Genomic DNA, 19360 nt, shown 5'->3' with positions numbered 1-19360 from the left:
TTTCCAGGTTTTAATGAATCTCTACACTGTTCTCCATAGTGGCTGTACTAGTTTGCATTCCCACCAACAGTGTAAGAGGGTTGAGAAATAAAGGGAACTTTGAAGAAGGCAAGAAAAGCTACAGAACATTGAATGGGGCTTCTGAAGGTTAAAATGTATTGTTTACTTAACATGCTAATAGCATCATCTGGCATGCAGAAACAATGGAGTCGGTCCCAAAGGGCTGGCTTTCTAAATGATAGTAAACCTCTGAGTGTACCAATATAATACACTTGATCTAATCTATCCTTCTTTGGACTTGTGTCCCTGACTCTCCATAACTCCCTGATTACCCTGAGGAAACAGAATTAATTTCCCATGTCCTTTGTTTGGGAGAATTAGCTAACAGCCCATTTTCCTCCACTCTAATGTTATCTGATGTGCTTAAGCCACTGCTACTGCTTTGAGTAGATACCTTTTTAAAAAGGATCTTGGGGTAGGAAAAGCCTTCATGAGGCAAGGGATTGAATCTCCAATGGTGGAATCTAAGTAAGACATGCAAAGCAGTAAACAGACTCAGGAAGAACACATTACTCTATGCGCTTCAATCAGGCAGTGGCTAGGAGCAGGTGTTTAGAATCAAATAGATGGGATTTCAAATTCAATTTCAAATCCTAGATCTACAACATACTATCTGGGTGATCCAAGTAAATTAATTAAGTCCACTTCCTCAACTGTTAAATAAGGATAATAAGGATCTACCTTACCAGGTTATTAGATTAAATAAGATGACATAAAGTCATCCAAGAAGAATCCGTTATAATTTTTTGAGTGCTTACATATTTTTATTATTTAATCATATCTGCTGATTAAATAGAACTGACCATGTCCTAGTCTTTTCTGAAACCGCGGTGGGTTCTTCCCAGAGAGCCCTGAGGCCCGGGAGGTGGTCCACCCTGTTTGTATTTCAGGCAGAGGGTGGAAGAAGCAGCAATGATGGGACGTCCAGGCCTCTGGCCACTGGTCGTACTTCATGGGTAAGAGTCACATGGAAGACACAAACAGGGAAACTTAGATGAAACCTGTGTCCTCCCCACTACACGTGAACAATAAACGCACAATTCAGAATAATTATCATCAGACTTCTGCTGGGAGAAGTTTGCACACTGCTTTACATAAAGGCCACCAGGTCTATTGACACCCTGAGGACTTAAAGGAGTGAAGTTGTGGGATGCACATAACAGGCGCCCCCTCTCCCAACAACTACCCTTTTTAGCAAACCCCAAAACTCTGTTGTTCAGACCCCTTCAGTCTGCTCCCAGAAAGCTCAGATGGTTTCTGCTTTCAACTTTAGAACCTCCAGGCTTTCCCCAAGTCTTTCCCCTCTATCAAAATGTACCTATTTGCTCCCTCAAGTTCCTATTCTTTACTAGATGTCAGTGATATAATTTGGAGTTAAAACACTAATATTTTTATGATTTTGTTTCCCATCAACCACAAATAAGAGTTTCAAAGAGTGCATTATGGAGGATATTAGATCAACAAATATTTTTGAGGGATTAGTGTGCACCCAGCATTGTGCTACATCCTATAACACTGTACAAGGAAAAGAAGAATTGCCACAGTGGGTCAATCCAGCCTACTACCCAGTTGCTAGCATTAGCAATGAAGAATATGCTCAGGAAAAAGCAGAGGCAAAACATTCATACAAACTTTCTGGCTGGCAATTGAGCCAAACAGAGCAAAAGCTTTAAAACTGTATATAATCCTTGACCCAGTAATTGTGCTCCTAAGAATTTTTTCTAAAGAAATAATCAGAGATATACACAAAGATGCAAGCACAATGATGTGTGTTGCAGGATTATTTATAATACCAAAAACTTGAAAGCAATCTATCCAAAATAGAGGACTGGGCAAATAATTCATTCTGCATCCACATGATAGAAAATTGCATATACATTAAAGTTATATTAATACAAGACTCTTTAAAGACAGGAAAATCTACTCACTGCTGATTGTGAAATTTTTTTTTAATTTTATGCATAGCAAAAAGATTAAAAAGATATATACCCTAAATGTTGAAAAAAAATGATTATGTCAGAATGACAGGATTACTAATGACCTTTTTTGAGCTAAATTTTCCTGAAGAAGCATTTTTTAATTATAAAAAACAATAAAACTTATGCTTTTTAAATTTCACAGTCCCTAAGAAGGACTGTTTGTCCTCCTTATAACATCAAAGAGTAAAGTCCCAGCTTCTCCTATTGTAGCCATTTAATGGTTTTGCATTTATAAATGTGGCTAACATTTTTAATCCTTTTGATTTCTGGTTAGTAATTTCTTGTATTATTTTTTTTAATCATTGTACATTCAAAGAAGGTTGCAAGAAATGTATAGGGAAGTCCCATGCACTGTTTCTTCAGTATCCTCAATGTTAGCATCTTATATAACTATAATGCAACATCAAAACTGGAAATTGACATTGATATAATTCACAGTGCTTATTCAGATTTCACCAATTATGCATGTATTCATGTCTGAGTGTGTGTACGGATGAGTGTTTAGCTCTATACAATTTTATCACATGTATAGCCTTGCATAACCACCACCACAATGAAGATATAGAATATTTTCATTACTGCAAGGATACTTCATGCCTCCCTCTCCAATTCTCTAACCTCTAGCAACCACTAAACATTTGTCCATCTCTATAATTTTGTCCCTTCAAAAATGTTATATAAATGGAATCACACAGGATGTAATCTTTTGGGATCAGACTTTCTTACTCACTGTAATTTGGCGATTCATCCAGGTTGTCATATGTATTCATAGTTCATTACTTTTTCTTGCTAAGTAGTGTTCCAAAGTATGGATGTGACAGTATGTGCAACCATTCAGCCACCGAAGGACAGTTGCACTGCTTTCAGTTTTTGGCTATTACAAATAAAATTTCTATGGGCATTTGTGTACATTTTAGTATTTTTTTAAATTCTCAATTTATGTCACCCAAGAACTCAAGAAAGCCTTCTCCTCCTGTATACTAGGACTTGTTTTTAAAAAAATCCATGTTTACCTTAGGTGTACTGGCACAGTTCTATGAGAAACAAGATAAAGAAAAGAACATGGAGTTACACTGTGTTTTCTCGCTGAATTGTATTTTTTAATTTATCCGTCTCTGTCCCTTGACTGCGCGCTACATGGAGGCAAGGATCATGACTGAATTGCCTCTACTTCTATGGCAGGGCACAGGACCTAGTAGAGAGTAGGTGTTTAGAAAATGTTACCATCTCTAGGGGTGGGTGGGGTCCAGGGATAGATGTTCTGTAAGAAACTCCATGGATTATAATAGGCAATCAAGGTTGAGAACTACTATTTAGCTGAATAATGATTATTTAAAGGAGAAGAACAAAAGCTCATGATAGGCGACGGCAGACTCAGGACATAGATGGGGATGAGATGCTTTATTAGCCTTCTCTGCCTGAAAGAGTGAGTTCTGTATCCAGATTAACCTCTAGAATGCATGGTAGAGGACCAGTCATTTCTAGTGCTGTGTTTGAAAAGTGCTGTTGTTGAATTCCTACGTCTGACTGGGGCAAAGTAAAGCCAGCTTCATCTGTCCCACGGAGTTTTACGTATGTGAAAGGCTGCCCCACACATCTCTGGAGCCCCAGACACCTTGAGGAATTTGATGGAAAAAGCAATTGGTGATATAAATTGCCTGGAGGTGCTTATCTGTTTAGATGGCATAATTACATTTGGCAGAGCTCTGGAGGGAAGGAACAATGGCTCCTTATATTATTATTACTGGATCACCTGGGAGACAGCCTAAAACTGTCCCTTGACAAATGCCAGTCCTGCCAGACCTCAATAAAATGCTTTGGAGATGTAAAATCACATCAGAGGCTGGACACAGACTGTGGAAAAATGACGGGAATGGCCAGGGCCCAACATTTTTAAACACTGAGGGGATTCTGTAGACACTACAGCAGCTGGTTGAAGGACTATTCAAAGATTGCAAAACACCTCGGTGAGTTGGTGCCTGAGATCAGAAGCAGAGCACAGAGTTAAAGAAGGAGGGGAAGGCTTGTACAAAATACCAGGGTCTGTCAGTCAGGAAGACGTGCTTGGGGTTCAACTATGCTCTATCTCAAAATAAAGCTGTCCTTGTGGGAGGACCCCTCAAAGAGCAAACAAACCAAGTTTAGTTTTTGCCTGGGCCAACTTTTCTCATGTGCCCTTCCTCTTGAACTTTTGGAGATTGGCATGCTGCCTGGCTTATGGTTCTAGCATGTGCTGTCCCTCGCTACCAAGGCCTGGTTTGAGGACTTGGGTTCTGTGCTATGTCATAAAGACACAGGGGCAAAGATCATCACAGCTTTTTGCCAAGTGGAGTCTGTAAGCTGGTGAGATTTAAGATCCAATTCAAAATTTGAGTCTGTAGCACGAAGTCGAAAATACAGACAATGTCCTCAAGTATTTCGTGCCCTGGAGGCAAGGACCACAGACCTGGGCTGATTGAGGAAAGGACATCTCCTTTGCACTAGAAAGGTGAACTATGAGCTAGTTAGGGATAGTGGGGAGGAAGGAGTCAAGGAAGTATAGGCTCAGTCTGTGGAATTGAGAAGACACCTGCAAAATGCTTTTCCTCAGCTTGAGTGAGTCAAATAAGCTCTTTTTGGAGAAGGCGCACCCTGCCTCACACTTTTTCACAGGCCCTCAAAGGGCTTGTTTCAGCTTCAGCCTGCCCTACTGAGAGGGGCAGATTGAAATCTCATATTGGAATGTGGAAAGACTGTAACCCAGAGGTCCCTGCTCGCCTCCAAACTGAGAAGTGAGGTGAGAAGTGACATGATCCAGGTGTATACCTAGGGTCAAAGAAAAAGGGACCATGGAAGCCCAGGTGTTGGCAACCATTTTTGACATCAACTAAATAGTCGAAAAAGATGGAAGGCAGGGCAGGGTTGCTACAGTAAATGCACTGGGCCCTCAGCAGTAACTGTGATAAGGCTCTGAAGAAGAGGTCAGAAAGCTCCTTGATGGGTCATGTTCATGTCTCTGCTCTGTCGGGAACACCACAACTGAGAAGCTGAGATCAGAGAAGATGAGACAGAGCAAACGCAGTGAGTGACAGAACACTGTCTGGGATTTGCAGAAGGAGGCATGTAGGGTATCCTGATGTTGTACCAAAATCTATGGGGGAAGGAATTGACCCTCTACTCATCTGGATTGGAGAAGGCATTACCTATCCTCTGCTATACCCATCTGGAGGTTGATGGAAAGAACTGACAAGTGGGTCTTCCTTGGTAGTGACTCCTGAGTTTTCTCCCCTAGCAGTTTATAACATAGTCGAGATTTTAGACTTCTTTAGACATGAATTTAAATCTTGTCTTTACCACTTATTAGCTGTACACTTATTAGTCTGAGTAATTTAAATCACTTCACTGAATCGTAGTATTCTCACGTGTAAAATGAGGATGATAATATTTACATAATAGGATTACTGTACAGTTTAAATGAAATAGCTATCAATCTCTGACACTAAGACCTCAGTGTATTATTATTTAGCTTGATAATTATACATTTTCATCTGAAAGAAGACAGTTTTAGATAGTGGAAAAAAACAAGCTTTGAAGTCAGACTCAGGGTTGGATCCTGGCTCTAAAACTACCTGTGCTAGTTTGAGCAAGCCAGTATCATCTGTAACAAGGGATACTCCAAATGACCACCAATATTTACCTCACAAGCATGGCAGGTCCAGATTTTGTGGGGCCTAAAGCTTATACCATTTGGGTTAAATTGGCTTCCTTTAAGTACAAAATTAGGTACAATCCTAAACATTTATTTAGAATCAGACAATAAATCATAAGAAACACACATTTTAGAAACTGACAAACATCACAAACATCATAAAATTTTGAAAGTATTTATTTTTTCATTTAATTAACTCTAATTAAATTAACACATCTCCATGCTACCCTTTTACCTATATTTTCTGGCTGCATAACTTTTGATCACCTCTTCATCCAATACACCTTTTGTAGTACAATTTCTATAGAGAGAGTAGAAAAACAATTCTGTTTTTTCTGAGAGTTTGCATGCATGCTCAGTCGCGTCTGACTCTTTGCGACCCCATCGACTGTAGCCCACCAGGCTCCTCTGTCCATGGGATTTTCCAAGCAAGAATACTGGAGTAGGTTGCCATTTCCTCCTCCAGGGGCTCTTCCCCACCCAGGGATCAAACCTGTGTCTCCTGCACTCCTGCATCAGCAGGTAGTTTCTTTATCACTGAGCCATTGGTTTCTGAGAGTTTGGAGAAGTCTTTTTCAGCTTCACAACTCACCACCTCTGGTTAATATCATGTCAATTTTCTGGATTGTTGTAAAATTGAGGAAAACCTCTATCATTTCTTTTATATGTGAGCTGTAAGATTTTACATGTCGAGTTTTTAAAGTAATAACTAATCTTAAATAAGCTTTAGATTTACCACTTCAGAAATGCTTCTGCAAGTCATTCCTACACTAATACAGCCAGCAATAACTTAACTATATGCAGAAGTCATAGCAAACCACATAACTATATCCCATTAAGCCCAAATAAATGTATATGCAACTCCATTTCTCTTTGGCTTGATCCCCAAAAGAATAGCTCTGATAAAGACAACCTCTCTTTAGAAAGCAAAACAAGACAGGGAATTCCCTAGTGGTCCAGTGTTACGGTCTTTTACAGACTGGGACCTGGGGACTGGAGTCGACGAAAAGAAAGAGAGAAAGAGAGAGAAAGAGCAATATCACTCGGGTTACGTGGAAAGCCAATAAAGCCCATACAAAGGACTTGTGCCACTCATGAAGGCACAGGGCATCCTCTCAAGGAGGTCTTGAAAGCCCGGGCAAGAAAGTGAGCTCGGTAGGCTTCCACGCTCTGAAGAACTAGCCAGAGACAGAAAGAAGGATGCGGGGGACCCAAGTATCTGGTGGAACAAGGGTATTTTATTAGCAGAAATGCCTGCTTATGTATCTTCAGTAAAATGATTACTCAGCCGATAAAAAGAATGAAATTCCACCAGTTGCAACAAAATGGATAGTCTATTAAGTACAAGGTTGCTGAGGAGAGTCACTGAAGGGAGTCACTGAAGGGAATCCAAGCAGGTGCTCTTTCCCATGATCTCAGTCCTGAGAACTGCATGCAGCTCTTCTCCTTCCTGTATTCCAGGAACTGATAAGGAACAGAGAGTCCTTGAGAACTGGCACACAAAGAAAGAAAATGCAACATATTGGATCCCTTAAAGTTGAACGTCCCCTGACAGTCCAGTGATTAGGACTCCACATATTCATGCTGAGGGCTCAGGTTCAATCCTTGGTTGGAAAACTAAGATCCCACAAGCTGTGCAGTATGGCCAAAAAAAGAGAAAGAAGAAAGCAAAAAAGGCAGAAAATATGAAAAGGCAAAAGTAGTTTATGGATGCGTGGAAGGTAGAAGACACTCATTCTTAATATATCTTCACATGTAGATTCAAAGTTAATAAAAGTATTCCCCAGTCCCATGTATGTTTCAAGCATTCTAGCGTTGTGAATTCCACTGTAGAATTTGGAACACCAAACCCCAAAAGAACAAAGCCTCAGAGGAAATCTGGTAGACCTAACCTAAGGTAGGAAAGACTTTCTAAAGGAATACAGCAAGGAACTTCCCTGGTGGTCCAGGGCTTCGGACCCTGCACTTCCACTGCAGGGGGCATGGGTTCAATCCCTGGTCGGAGAACTGAGACCCCACAAGCTGTGCGGCATGGCCAAAAAAAGACAGTGAAGACCAAAATCCTAAAGGAAAATACAGACTTAACTGTATTAAACTTTAAAACACTCTGTGGTTAAAGCAAACAAAAGCAAACATCAAACGAAGAAACTAGAAGAAAAGGTATCTTTTTATTCATATTACAAGTACAGAAACCCATTAAAAATTTAAAAGCATGAGGAATCCAACATTAGAACCATCAAAGAGCATGAAAAGGCCATTCACAGAGAAAGAAATACAAAAGGCAAAAATGGAAAGAATTGGCAAGAATTTAGAGAAACTAAGCCCTCTCACCCTGCTATCAGAAATGTAAATTAGCTCACCTTTTCTTTTTTTCATTTATTTTTATTCGTTGGAGGCTAATTACTTTACAGTATTGTAGTAGTTTTTGCCATACATTGACATGAATCAGCCATGGATTTACATGTGTTCCCCATCCCGATCAGCTCACCTTTATACAGAGCAATTTGACAATATAAAAATAACATTAAATAGAGTTTACTATTTGCCAAGTGCCCTGTGAAGTACTTCACAATGATTTATTCAATTGCTACTCAACTGTATTGATATTCAATGTGCATCACATGTAATAATGAAAAACGAGATTCCTTAGACACCCAACAACAGGATTTGGTTAAATAGAACATGGAACCTCTATACAGTAGGATTGAACTAATTTATATATACCAACATGGAAAACCCTCTAAAATGTAGTAAGGTTTTTTTTTTAAGGCAACAAAAAAAGAATGTACAATATACCTGTTAAATAACAAAATTCAACTAAGTTTGAAAGATCTTAATGATTTTATTTAACAATTCATAAATTGGGCAGCATCCCATCTAGCATATAGAAAGGAGCTCTGAAGAGTTGTACAAAATGGAAGCCTTTTAATAAGCAGAAGGCAGAGGGACAAAGAAATTACTAGCGATGAGTGAATTGTTTCAGGCAAGGTCACCTTCCTTTGGAGGACTGCAGGGGTCTATGAGGTGGGTTACTTCACTACTGCTGACCAGACAATTGCAGACAGACTGGAAATTACATTTCTAGGAGATGCTGAAACTGCAATTAGGTTAGGTATTAAGTCTCAGTTTGGTGATGTGGGCTTAGTATGAGTGACTCCAGTTGGAGCCTCTTGTGTTTTTTTAACAATTCCCCCCTTCTGATCAGACTCTTAGCTTAACTAGGAGATGTGATCAAAATTTAAGGCATTAGTGTCACTTCCAGCTATCACTCTGAAGTTCCCACAGTTTTTTGCTGACACTCTGTGTGGTATTCACAGGTCATGACTTTCTTTGCTGCATTTCTGTGGCATTCACAGGTCATGACTTCTGCTTCACAATTTTTAGCTGGTCATTCCCTTCATTTTTTCTGACATTCTACTCTTAGAACATTTGCTTAGTGGTGAGCAGCCACCACCATGCATTTTACGATTCTGAGAGAACACAGCGCACTGGGGGGACTACTGTGACTATGATAAGCAGGATGAGTCCCAAAGTTTGGAGTACACTTTGGAGTCATGGTTTCTAAGACCCAAACCAATCAAAATCAAACACATCAAAGAAAGAACCTGTTGAAGAAGTTACTTTCTCAAACCAGTGGCTTATTCAGTGATCTTATGCATCTGAGTTTCAACTTCAGAAGTGTTAATCCAGGTGCAGCAAGTGGTTCTGGTCACAGCACAAACAACTCCTTGATCAGCTAAAAGATAATCAAGGGTTATTTTTTTTATCAAGAGCAACCTTGACGAGACAGTCTAAGGATTTCTAATTGGATGGTTATGGCTTTTGCAGTAGATTCTGTAGTATTTTCAGGAGTTTGAGATTCCTGATCATAGCCTCACTTGTCTGCGACTCCTAACCAGGGAAGTAGGGACCTGCCAGGGTAAGTGAGTCCTGAATCAAGAACACCTTAATGAGGTGTTTCAGTTTGACTCTGGACAGTTAGGAGCACAGTTAGCTAACCTAAGAGGCATTGATTGCACAGTTATGCACCAGCCATCTGGGCATGCATAGGCCCAAGGAGAATGACAAACATCACAAAGATAAATCCTGTCAGGACACAAAGCCATTCCCAAGGTGGCACTGTTAATGGATTGTTCCATGTATCTACTCAAGCCAGGGGTTGGTTAGGTTTTCAGCACAACTGGAAACTAAACCTCCTAACCCAAAATAAAAAGTTGCTCTAAATTCCTTGCAAAGATCGGTGCTGCTGGTAAGACCTTTCCATGACTGAGGGAGATCTGATATAGATAATCATAAGTGTGGGGGTGCAAATGTACTACAATTTACATAGATATTTGTATATAATTGGGCAAATACATTATAACTGAAGAAAAGTAAAACAAGGCACAGGATGTTCTGGGCATAAGTCAAACTCTAAGTGATTCCTAAGACAGGGAATCAGTCGAAAATAGAAATTGGTCACAGGGAGGACCAAGGGGCCTCTAGCATCATGTTGTGGCTGTTGTTCAGTCCCTCAGTCGTGTCTGACTCTTTGCGATCTTGTGGACTGCAGACCGCCAGGCTTGTCTGTCCTTCACCATCTCCCAGAGCTTGCTCAAACTCACGTCCATTGAGTCAGTGATGGCATCCAACCATCTCAATCTTCTGTCGCCCCCTCCTCCTCCTGCCTTCAATCTTTCTCAGCATCAGGGTCTTTTCTAATGAGTCAGCTCTTTGCGTAAGGTGGCCAAAGTATCGGAGCTTCAGCATCAGTCCTTCCAATGAATATTCAGGACTGATTTCCTTTAAGATGGACTGGTTGGATCTCCTTGCAGGGACTCTCAAGAGTCTTCTCCAACACCACAGTTCAAAAGCATCAATTCTTTGATGCTCAGCTTTCTTTATGGGCCAACTCTCATATCCATACATGATTACTGGAAAAACCATAGCTTTGACTATACAGACTTTTGCTGGCAAAGTAATGTCTCTAGCATCATAGACAAGCATTTATGATGACAAATTCAGCAGTCTGAAACGTAAACTCTATTAGCAATGGCCTAGAAGATAAGGATGATGGCATTAACTTTCCAGGCCAATGACAGAGTAAAGGAAAGAAAGAGAAGGCTTCATGTTTAGCTAAAGTATGAAATTTTGATCTGGCATCTTAGTGGTCTACATCAACATTAGCTACTTCTTTTCCTCTGATTTGGAGGTCTCCAGTGTCTGTGCTATGCTGTGCTTAGTCGTGTCTGACTCTTCGCGACTCCATGAGCTGTAGCCTGTCAGGCTCCTCTGTCTGTGGGGATTCTCCAAGCAAGAATACTGGAGTGGGGTTGCCATTCCCTCCTCCAGAGGATCTTCCCAACCCAGGGATCAAACCCAGGTTTCTTATGTCTCCTGCATTGGCAGGTGGGTTCTTTACCATCTGAGCAACCAGGGAAGACCTCCAGTGTCTACACAGGACCAGCTGTCAGGCGGAGCCTTCTTTAGCTGTGAGTTGTGCACTCAAGGTTTAAGTTCCTGAAGTTTGGTTGCCATCTGGATAAATGAGGAAGACCTCGTATAGTCTTTTTCAAGAAAACTTAAGAGCAGCTTTATTCTTGTGGATTCCAAATCAGAAGGGTGGGAGAAAACTAGAAACATTAGTTCAGAGAGTTATAGCCAGATATTTGAGGAAACTAAAAGAACTGAGGATCCAGTCCAGTTTACAGGTATATAACAAAACTTCAAAGATCAAAGACAATTAACAGGACTAAAATCCAGTATCTACAAAGGTGCAAACATAATTTTTCTCTCTACAATCACCCCCATTTTTTAACCAATATTATCACAGTAAAACTAATTTGTTTGTATTAAAATTGGGCTAGCTATTTATATAAGTGCGGCAAGAACAGTGACTGCTCTTTTTAAGTTCAGTCTTAAACAGAACTTAAGTTTAAGTTCTTTTTAAGATACATTTGCTGGAACTTTGCATAAGAAATCTCAACTTAAAACTCTTAAAAGCCTCTGAGAACAGGTAGTCTAGCCAACATTTTGCCTAGAGCTTGTGTGAATTCCTCTCTTCTTGAGATCCTCAAAACATCCTAGCCTTCTGAGCCTGCCAGAAAGTGACCTTCCTTACTCACCTGGTAAGGTTGCCAGGAATCCAGTAAGCAAGGTGCTAGGTCAATTTTTCCAAGAGGCTTTATTGGCTCCATGAAGTCAACCTTAATACCTTAAAGCTATCTGGTCATATCTGAGTCTATGCACATCTCTCTCAAATACAACGTTCCTATCAAAGCCTTGGTAATACAGCCAATGTTTCTGTGTTCTGTTACAAGGAGAACAAACAGATCCTTACTGAACTTAGGCAAGTAACTAACGATATTGCCATGAAAAGAATACCTAAGAGCTTCTCAATTATGGAGGGATCAGGTAGGGAGAAAAAGTACATGCTGCCTCTTTGCTTACAAAGGGATACTTAACCAAATTGCTCCATGTCACAGCTAGCTTAACAGAAAAGCTTTTCTGATATCTGGAAAAACAAAACATTAAGGAACCAGCAATGTTTCGATCAAAGTCATTAAAAATTATAATCATCCTCCTCAATTCATTCAGACCCACGCAATTAACACTTGTTCTACTTGAATCCAGTTTTTCCATTAGTTCTGGAAATTCTTACCCAGTTCAGTTTTATGATCTTAAAGTTATCAGAAACCTGTACTTGTCAAAGTTCTTTCCGTGAATCTCTTGAAGATAAAAGTACTTTGCAGGAACAATTTTGCAAAAGTATCAGAGTAAAACAATGTACATGCGTGCTCTGTCATGTCCAACTCTGAGACCCCATGGACTGTAGCCTACCAGGCTCTTCTGACCATGGGATTTTCCAGCCAAGAATACTGGAGCAGGTTGCCATTTCCTCCTCCAGGGGATCTTCCTGACCCAGGGATATCTGCACCTGCTGTGTCTCCTGTATTAGCAGGCAGATTTTTTTTTTTAACCACCAAGCCACGTGGGAAGCCCAGTAACTGTATACACTTAAGAATGCTTGTTGTTAAAGATCTGATGAGAGTTAATTACAATAGAATTGATGAGAAAATTCAGTTATTTTGGTAATAACTGGAATTACTACTGAAAACACACCAGGACACTTCAAATTCCCAGGAATTTCATCCAATTTCTGAAACATCTATATATTTATACAAATACAACATAAAGAAGGTTTAGTACAACTTATTTGACAATGCTTCCCGTGTAATCTAGCATATCAAATATACCTAATAAGTTAAACATCTCTCTTTTTCTGAGAGTCATTTTTCTGTGACTTTCCAGAGACCTTCTGGAAAAATCTCAGAGTTACTTCCAGGTCAAAAAGACTTCATGTTGATTCTATTTTTCAGCAGGGGGGTGGGGAGAGAGTTGTCAAAAATATCAAAAGGCTTCAAAAACATTTGGTCAAATAGGATCATAGGTCACTGAAACAACAATTATCTGTTTAGCCATAGTGACAAAGACTTCACAGGCAAATACAGAAAGTTAAATAATTGTAAAAAAATTGGAAAAAAACAGAATAGCTCAGCTCTTTTAATAGAGAAGACTCAATTTTCTTAAGTAACCAAAGACTTAATAAAGACAGTGTGAAACACAGAAAATTATTTTGATAAGACACAAAATCTTTGTCTTCTAAGCAAATTACTTAAAAGATAAAAACCGTTTATAACCTCTTACAAGAGCAGACCAATAGTGGACAAAAACTTAGCACTTTTAACAGAGAGAAAATCAAATTCTAATATTGTACCAGCTACTTTTGATATTAAAATCCATTTTTCACCCAAATAAATTCATTTTAATCTTAGCCAGCTTAACCATGCATAAAATTATTTTCACAAGATTCCTTTCCCATAAACATTTTACAACTGTCTTTTTTACATTCAGATTTTGTCATATGTTTTTCCTCTTTCCCATTCTGAAATAACCAACCTCAGGACAAAGCTATTAATACTTTTCCTTCCCCTCAACAAAAATGCATTTCTCTGCCTCATACCTTCTTTTACTGAAAACATACACCCTACCTTCCTTGCATGTGGAAACATTTCCCTTATTATTTCTAGTAGTTTTTTTTTTAATTTCTAGTAGTTTTAATTACATATATAATTGTTAACCCTTAAAAACCTTAATAACTAGTGAAAATAAATAAACAATTGTGAACTATTTTGTACATTAGCATTTTTTGACTATAAACACTTTATATTTTCTAGAAACATGTGCTTTTTCATAGTGATTTTTTTCAGTATGGCACAAAACGTCTTTACTAATAAACCCAAATATTTTTGTTCCTCTATAAAATGAAACCAAAAGTAAATAAACTTACATTGAGTAATTAGTGTTTTCGTATTTCATCTTATTTGGAAATTATCTAGATGTTTAATGACTATCCATCACTTAATTTAACTAAGCAAAACTTTAAGATTTCAGGTTACCAAAAAGATTGTGGAAACTGCTTAAGTAGACATGTTGTGAAACATAATTATTGCTAAAAAGTTCACCTAAAAACTCTAACCTCACGTCTATTTAAATCACTTGTTTTCAACAATTGTGCTTAGCTTACTTCATCATACCAGGTTATATTTCTTGCTGACAAGTTTTATAACAGAGATAACATGAACTTATTTGACTAATAAACCTAGACAGAATAAAAGTTGTAGGTCTGCATTATATTCAATGTTGATAACACAAAGACATGTCTGTTGTTTTTTTTTTAAATGTTAGCTCATCTCTTTATTAACCAATATACAATTACTTGTCTTCTGGTTTGTTGAAACAATAGGTCAGACAACATTTGCCACAGTAATGTCTGTCGAAGTGACTGGCCATAAAAACTCCAGCACCACATTCATCTGAGGGACACTCCCGGCGAAGGCGACTGATTTTGCCATTCTCATCCACCTTATACTATTTCAGAACAGCCAATTTAACCTTCTTTCTCTTATGCTTGTTCTTCTTGGGAGTGGTGTAAGACTTCTTCTTCCTTTTCTTAGCACCACCACGAAGTCTCAACACTAGATGAAGAGTGGACTCCTTTTGAATGTTGTAGTCAGACAAAGTACGTCCATCTTCCAGTTGCTTGCCAGCAAAGATCAGTCTTTGCTGGTCAGGAGGAATTCCTTCCTTATCCTGGATCTTGGCCTTTACATTTTCTATTGTATCCGAGGGTTCGACCTCGAGAGTGATGGTCTTCCCCGTCAGGGTCTTCATGAAAATCTGCATCTTGGCGGCGGTTCCACCACAGATGGCGGATCCCGACATGTCTGTTTTAATTAAACTAACAGATTTGAATTAGCTTTAATACCAAATATTTTCCTAGATCACATGAACCTGAAACGCATTTGGGTTAGTTTCTGTTATATTTTTTGAGAAGTTTATAAATACTAAATTCACATAGGCATTCTTTTTCTTTAAGCCAATTATACAGAACTCTATTCTGTTTTTACAAATTAATTTTGACAAAACCATCTGAAGGTTAAAAAAAAAATACAACACATCTACAACACATACAGACACACACCAAAAAAATGCTTACCCAAACTTTATAGTTGAGATTTTATAGTTCTTGTTCTAAAATTTTAACCATGAGGCAGGTATGACAATGTAAAACTCACTAGCTTAAAAAAGAACAGTTGAAATAAGTATACCTGCTCCAATGTCTATGGCTAAAGCCTTTTCTACTAATATTTGTGGAGAAAACACTTTAGATTTGTATTTGTCCTTAACAAGTAACCTTTTTTTTTAACTTTCCCAGTTCTTTTTTTATTGGAGTATAATTGATATACAATGCTGTGTTAGTTTCTGTTGTACAACAAAGTGAATCATCTATATGTACACATACATCCCCTCCCTTCTGGGCCTTCCTCCCACCCCTCATCCCACCCCTCCAGGTCATCACAGGGCACCTAGTTGAGTTCCATGTGCTACACAGCAGCTTCCCACTAGCTATCTATCTTACACATGGAAGTGTATATATATCAATCCTAATCTCCCAAATCATACCACTCTTCTCTTCCCCCACTGTGTCCACATGTCCATTCTCTACATCTGCATCTCTATTCCTGCCCTGAAAAGAGGTTCATCTGTACCATTTTTCTAGATTCCATATGTATGTGTCAATATACGATATTTGTTTTTTTCTGACTTACTTCACTCTGTATGACAGACTCTAGGTCCATCCACATCTCTACAAATGACTCAGTTTTGTTCCTTTTCATGGCTGAGTAATTAATATTTCATTATATATATGTACCACATCTCCCTTATCCATTCATCTGTTAATGGTCATTTAGATTGCATCCAATTCCTGGCTGTTGTAAATAGTGCTGCAATGAACACTGGGTCACATATGTCTTTTTGAATTATGGTTTTCTTAGGGTATATGCCCAGTAGTATAATTGCTAGGTCATTTGGTAGTTCTATTTTTAATTTTTTAAGGAACATCCATACTGTTCTCTACAGTGACTGTATCAATTTACATTCCCACCAACAGTGTGGGAGGGTTCCCTTTCCTCCACACCCTCTCCAGCATTTATTTACAGATTTTTTGATGATGGCCATTCTGATCATTGTGAGGTGATACCTCATAGTTTTGACTTGCATTTCTCTAATAATTAGTGATATTGAGCATCTTTTCATGTACCTCTTGGTCATCTGTATGTCTTCTTTGGAAAAAGGTCTATTTAGGTCTTCCACCCATTTTTGATTGAGTTGCTCTTTTGATATTGAGCTGCATGAGTTGTTTGTAAATTTTGGAGATTAATCCCTTGTCAGTTGCTTCATTTGCAAATATTTTCTCCCACTCTGATGGTTGTCTTTTCATCCTGTTTATGGCTTCTTTTGCTCTGCAGAAATCTTTAAGTTTAATTAAGTCCCATTTGTTTATTTGTTTGTTTGTATTTTCATTACTCTTGAAGGTGAGTCAAAAAAGATCTTGCTGTGACTAATGTCAAAGAATGTTTTTCCTATGTTTTCCTCTAAGAGTTTTATAGTGTCCAGTCTTACATTTAGGTCTTTAATCCATTGGGCAAGAGAGCTTTTATAGCAGTTTGTATTTTTAAAAGACTTCCCCCCATTTCGGGGAGAATGGATACATCTGTATGTATGGTTGAATCCCTTTGCATCTGAAACTATCAGAACATTGTTAATTGGCTATAGGCCGATACAATATGAAAAATTTTTTAAAAGCCTTCCCCCTACTTTTTCATTTCAATCTCAGGAATTGAGGATGGTCTACATAAGAGTTGCCAGAGAAAGACTAGGTAAAACAATTACATATCAAAGACAGGGAATAATGCAAGTTCCTCCAAGAAGGACTTTTGTTCTTTAAAGACCAGAATTTTTACAATATTTACAAGCTTCCTGAGATAAATAGAGGAGGTTTTGGAATAACAAGGTAAAAAGGATAGATAAGCTCTGCATTTTTTTCTGCAGTCACATTTCTGGTTTTGCAAAGACTTGTAAGATAAGGATAAGAAAGAAAGAAAGTGAAGTCGCTCAGTTGTGTCCGACTCTTTGCGACCCCGTGGATTAATGTAGCCCACCAGGCTCCTCCATCCATGGGATGATCCAGGCAAGAATACTGGAGTGGGTTGCCAGATAGTTGCTTTTAATTTCCCAAGAAATTAAGTGACTACTTAAATGACATCAACCAAGAGAACGCACTGGTCATAGCAAACACCCTCTTCCAACAACACAGAAGACTCTATACATGGACACCACCAGATAGTCAACACTGATATCAGACTGATTATATCCTCTGCAACCAAAGATGGAGAAGCTCTATGCAGTCAGCAAAAACAAGACCAGGAGCAGACTGTGGCTCAGATCATGAACTCCTTATTGCCAAATTCAGACTTAAATTGAAGAAAGTAGGGAAAACCACTAGATCATTCAGGTATGACCTAAATCAAATCTCTTATGACTATATAGTGGAAGTGAGAAATAGATTTAAGGGACTAGATCTGATAGACAGAGTTCCTGATGAACGATGGGCAGAGGTTCGTAACATTGTACACGAGATAGGGAGCAAGACCATCCCCAAGAAAAAGAAATGCAAAAAAGCAAAATGGCTGTCTGAGGAGGCCTTACAAATAGCTGAGAAAAGAAGAGAAGTGAAAAGGAAAGGAGAAAAGGAAAGATATACCCATTTGAATGCAGAGTTCCAAAGAACAGCAAGGAGAGGTAAGAAAGCCTTTCTCAGTGATCAATGCAAAGAAATGGAGGAAAACAATAGAATGGGAAAGACTAGAGATCTCTTCAAGAAAATTAGAGATACCAAGGGAACATTTCATGCAAAGATGGGCTCAATAAAGGACAGAAATGGTATGGACCTAACAGAAGCAGAAGATATTAAGAAGAGGTGGCAACAACACACAGAAGAACTATACAGAAAAATCTTCATAACCCAGATAATCACAAAGGTGTGATCACTCACCTAGAGCCGGACATTCTGGAATGTGAAGTCAGGTGAGCCTTAGGAAGCATCACTAAGAACAAAGCTAGTGGAGGCAATGGAATTCCAGTTGAGCTATTTCAAATTCTAAAAGATTATGCTGCGAAAGTGCTGCACTCAATATGTCAGCAAATTTGGAAACCTCAGCAGTGGCCACAGGACTGGAAAAGGTCAGTTTTCATTCCAATCCCTAAGAAAGGCAATGCCAAAGGATGCTCAAACTACCGCACAATTGCACTCATCTCACATGCTAGTAAAGTAATGCTCAAAATTCTCCAAGCCAGGTTTCAGCAATATGTGAACTGTGAACTTCCAGATGTTCAAGCTGGTTTTAGAAAAGGCAGAGGAACCATAGATCAAATTGCCAACATCCACTGGATCATCGAACAAGCAAGCGAGTTCCAGAAAAGTATCTAATTCTGCTTTATTGACTATGCCAAAGCCTTTGACTGTGAGGATCACCACAAACTGTGGAAAATTCTTAAAGAGATGGGAATACCAGACCATCTGACCTGCCTCTTGAGAAATCTGTATGCAGGTCAGGAAGCAACAGTTACAACTGGACATGGAACAACAGACTGTTTCCAAATAGGCAAAGGAGTACATCAAGGCTGTATATTGTCACCGTGCTTATTTAACTTATATGCAGAGTACATCATGAGAAATACTGGGCTGGAGGAAGCACAAGCTGGAATCAAGACTGCCAGGAGAAATACCAATAACCTCAGATATGAAGATGACACCACCCTTATGGCAGAAAGCAACGAAGAACTAAAAAGCCTCTTGATGAAATTGAAAGAGGAGAGTGAAAAAGTTGGCTTAAAGCTCAACATTCAGAAAACTAAGATCATGGCATCCAGTCCCATCACTTCATGGAAAATAGATGGGGAAACAGTGGCTGACTTTATTTTGCGGGGGGGGGGGGGGGGCTCCAAAATCATTGCAGATGGTGACTGCAGCCATGAAATTAAAAGACGCTTACTCCTTAGAAGGAAAGTTATGACCAACCTAGACAGTGTATTAAAAAGCAGAGACATTACTTTGCCAACAAAGGTCCGTCTAGTCAAGGCTATGGTTTTTCCAGTAGTCATGTCCATACATGTGAGAGTTGGACTATAAAGAAAGCTGAGAGCCAAAGAATTGATGTTTTTGAACTGTGGTATTGGAGAAGACTCT

At 38.9% G+C, this 19360-nt stretch overlaps 1 pseudogene; it reads right to left on the bottom strand.

Annotated features, from left to right (window-relative positions):
* Positions 1–7876: 7876 nt before the first annotated feature.
* LOC133053032 (ubiquitin-ribosomal protein eS31 fusion protein-like) lies at positions 7877–15006 on the bottom strand (annotated as a pseudogene).
* Between the last annotated feature and the right edge of the window lie 4354 nt (positions 15007–19360).

This window comes from Dama dama, chromosome X (assembly GCF_033118175.1).
Source record: "Dama dama isolate Ldn47 chromosome X, ASM3311817v1, whole genome shotgun sequence".
Taxonomy (NCBI): domain Eukaryota; kingdom Metazoa; phylum Chordata; class Mammalia; order Artiodactyla; family Cervidae; genus Dama; species Dama dama.
This window is presented reverse-complemented; position numbering and strand designations above follow the sequence as displayed.